This window comes from Halyomorpha halys, unplaced genomic scaffold (genome assembly GCF_000696795.3).
Source record: "Halyomorpha halys isolate HHAL.00 unplaced genomic scaffold, Hhal_1.1 Scaffold107.1, whole genome shotgun sequence".
NCBI classification, from domain to species: Eukaryota; Metazoa; Arthropoda; class Insecta; order Hemiptera; family Pentatomidae; genus Halyomorpha; species Halyomorpha halys.
Genome location: NW_027112128.1, coordinates 677044 through 680397, shown reverse-complemented (window position 1 = coordinate 680397; position 3354 = coordinate 677044). Strand labels below are relative to the sequence as shown.

Below are 3354 nucleotides of genomic sequence, written 5' to 3'. Positions count from 1 at the left end.
GAAAATACTCGAACTCTTACACCTCATTCGTTCGTTCTTGTTTAGTGGCGTAAAAACCCACTATCAGCTGGTCTCCCGCAAGGCTCCTGCGCCCCCCCCCCCTCTAGTTTAACATAAATATCAGGCCTTCCCTCACACCCGTTGGTAGAAAGATCACTCTATGCTGATGCACGCAGCCATTTGTACATGTTCATATAGGAAATACACAATAGTAGGGGTATTCATGATCTTTAGTTTAATATGTTAAAGTGTATTAAATAGAAAAAGTTGTGTTAAATGGAGAAACATTCCCTTCTTTTAGCATTCTAAAATTATGTAAGATTTAACATGGTTGAGAGTCTGTTAATAGGTCTGCTAAATGCAGAATGACGTCGCCCAACATACCAGCTGAGATCCACATCATTTTGGCTGTTGTAGTTTTGGTAAGTTAATTGTTCGTAGTTCGTGTTTGGTTTGTGTTGTTTTTTATTTGGACGCTATTAAACAATAACAAAGAAATGGAAAAAAAGAGAGACAACAAGGAACAAGTAAGGTGGAGGAAAGATGATGTGACGAAGCTGCTGTAGATTTCATGATCTAGTAAAGATTACAAGGTTACAAAACAATTTGCCCAGAAAATCCGCTAGGAGCTTCTCTGTATTATAGGTGCCACTACACGTTCGTCAAACAATAGGCACGCCAACAGTATACACCATGCGCAAGCGTATGGATGGTTTATTTTGCATTGCTGGAACTGAGTCAGCTTGGATTTGTGGTCGAACCGTTGAGTGTCAGATTTTGGGCACAAATCAGAGGGCACTTGTGTTGCATTCACACGTTTATGTGCAGTTAGCCTTGTTTTAGAACTGCCAACAAATAAACGTTTGTGCTTTCTGTCTTTTAATTAATTGAAAAATTTCCTCAACCTTTGGATTCAATAATTAATTCTAGTTTAAGATTTTGTATGCTAAAATTCTATTAATTCGGTGTAAATTCGTAGTTTCAAATCTTGATAATTAACTTTAGTAGTTTATTTTTTAAAAAGACACTTGTCTAGCAATTAAATTAACAAGTTTCTGATAAAAATTCTATCTGCTTAAATCTTTCAATCTGGAATACATAATGACATTTAACCAAATAAGGATCATAAGCATGACCAATAAATAAGTTTTGCTAAACATTTCCACTTATATCTTAATCATTTATTCATTTTTTTTATTAAAAATTCCTTCACGAGTTTTTATCAAATTGTCCAAATTGTTTTTGAAAAATAAACACGAATTTTAAAATGAAGAAGATTTTTAGATAAAACCTTTGATTTCTTTCTTGGTTCAATTAGAATTGAAGATAATCAATTTTCAAATTAAATAGATTTAAATGTAAAATTTTATAACTACATTCAGCGTTTTCTTCCTAAACTGATGAAGAGATATGATTCAAGTCCAATTTTAAGTAAAATTAGCAAATTATGATACGTCTTCAAAAAAACATAAATAAATAGTGATATACTCATATTTTTTGGAGTTAACTATTTCATGGAGGAGTGAATAGAAATTCCTAACTAATAGAGAAAATTCTTATAAACATCATAAAAACCTGTAATTGTTGCTTACGATGTTTTGGTCGACATCATCTATCGTTTGCAGTAGATTTGGTTTTATCTGTATGTGATTCAATAGAAAAAAGAAATTCAAAACTTTTGGATTTTTAAAAAGTTAAAACTATAAGATTTTGTGTAAAGATTAATGGAAAAATAATCAATTATAAACTATTACAAGTTTATAAATCAAATTCTTAAAAAAAATTAACATAAGTTAATTATTGTTTACACGAAATCTTCTAAACTTTTATTCTATATATGTATGTATAGTTGACCGTAAAAATTGATATATAGGGAGATGGTCAGGGTTGCGGTCAAAAGAGAATATATATATATTTCTAAACTTTTAATTTTTGTGTTTCTTTATTTCAAGATGAAGAACATTAAGCCTTTTAAGTTTCATTACTTATTAAATGAATTACAACAATGTTTGGGGCGTATTTGGCCATTTGTATAAAAACAAATTATTGCACATCTATAAAACATAATTATTTGAAATATTAACTATTGCCTAATGTAAGTATCAAATACATTCTTAAAACAATTCTATTTACTTATATAATTGTAACATACGTATTATTTAGTTTTAAACATTTTTTTAACTGAGACAAGACTATAATTTGTCGTAAATAGCGTTAAATTGGTTTTATTTGCTTTAACTAATGTCGATTCAGACAGCAATCTAAATTTTTCTTCCTTATTTTATTATACTTTTATTTTTTTAACATTAATACATTTTCTTCTTTGCTAAAGAATTTCTTATTCTTCAACAAATACACAATCCAAAATAAAGATCCAAGTTGTGTCTAATTTTGTTTATGTTTACTGGAGGAATTGTTTAATTCCTTTCTATCAATTGTATATTCGCGTTGTTTACAATTTACTGTTAATCGTAACATAAGTTGTGCTATTACGTAAGTCCGAAAGTAGCAGCCAACTGGCATAAGCTACCATACCACCACCCTGGACCCTGCACATCACCTTAAAATGCCACAAGGCAATCGAAGGAATACAAAGTACCAGATATACATATGAAAAAAAAATACAAAGAATAATAAATAATAATAATAATAATAAAATAATAAAGTACTATTCAAGTACTTATTTCGCCAGGAGAGTACGCAGAAAAAAAAAATCAACAATCCAATTTTTATACCTTAGAAATAAAATTAACAATCAACGCATCGTTCTAAAAACATCTCGTCTCAATTTTCGTTTTGTAGAATAAGAAATCTTTTGAGATTCATTTATAAAGAAGCGTTAATTTTTATGATTTTTAAATGGTTTAACATTTTTTTCAGATAACATATAACATTTTATTTATTTTATCTTTCATATTGGTTCAACTCTAAACGCTGTCTTGAAGATCACTGTTAGAAAAATAATTTTAAAAACTCACCACAAACCCTTTTAATAGCAAATATATATATATGGTAATTTTAATAAATATTAACGCACCATTTTCTCCTATTTTTTTCGGAACTGCGCCGTCTAATGAGCTATGAATCAAGAGATAAATAGTTTATCAAATAAAAAGATATTACCGCACGCTATTGTAAAAGCAGACTGAATTCTATAATACTATGGTTGGCGATGGTTTCGATAGATTTGAGTACCAAAAGTTTCGATAATATCGACTCACTATCGATATCATTAAATTAAGTCAATGGTTCCCTAACAAATGATTCTAGGAATTAAATATGTTAGAGGATGATTAGAAATATTTTTGTCTAAAATCACTATTTGGAATTTGGATTTTTACATCACTTTATATA

The 3354-nt window shown here is 29.1% G+C and overlaps 1 protein-coding gene across 2 annotated transcripts in view; it reads right to left on the bottom strand.

Annotated features, from left to right (window-relative positions):
• LOC106677728 (organic cation transporter protein) overlaps positions 1–3354 on the bottom strand; it is an 18104-nt gene that overhangs the window by 13259 nt on the left and 1491 nt on the right. Inside the window, exon 1 of one of the 2 annotated variants that reach the window (XM_014415815.2) lies at positions 3038–3123. The exons of the other annotated variant lie outside the window; for it this stretch is intronic. The gene's annotated coding sequence lies outside the window, so the exon portion shown is untranslated. Of the gene's footprint in view, positions 1–3037; positions 3124–3354 lie in introns of those variants that run through there. 2 annotated transcript variants of the gene reach the window in all.